The sequence below is a fragment of the Ailuropoda melanoleuca genome, chromosome 1 (assembly GCF_002007445.2).
Source record: "Ailuropoda melanoleuca isolate Jingjing chromosome 1, ASM200744v2, whole genome shotgun sequence".
NCBI classification, from domain to species: domain Eukaryota; kingdom Metazoa; phylum Chordata; class Mammalia; order Carnivora; family Ursidae; genus Ailuropoda; species Ailuropoda melanoleuca.
The window spans coordinates 20,833,445-20,833,907 of NC_048218.1; positions in this window are offsets into that span (position 1 = coordinate 20,833,445).

The window sequence follows — 463 nt, forward strand, 5'->3', positions numbered from 1 at the left end:
TTGACAATGTATTAAATAATAATATACCTTTAATGGTAATCTAAAATTATTTCAAAATAACTTATTTATATACTAACGTGATTTGTTTATAAAAGGGATGAAAATAGTTAGTACTCACAAGACTCAGAACCAGAACATCATATTTAATTTGAGAATGTCTTTCTCCTTGGGGCACCTGGGTGGCACAGCAGTTAAGCATCTGCTTTCGGCTCAGGGCGTGATCCCGGCATTATGGGATCGAGCCCCACATGAGGCTCCTCCGCTATGATNACATCATATTTAATTTGAGAATGTCTTTCTCCTTGGGGCACCTGGGTGGCACAGCAGTTAAGCATCTGCTTTTGGCTCAGGGCGTGATCCCGGCATTATGGGATCGAGCCCCACATCAGGCTCCTCCTCTATGATCCTGCTTCTTCCTCTCCCACTCCCCCTGCTTGTGTTCCCTCTCTCGCTGGCTGTCTCT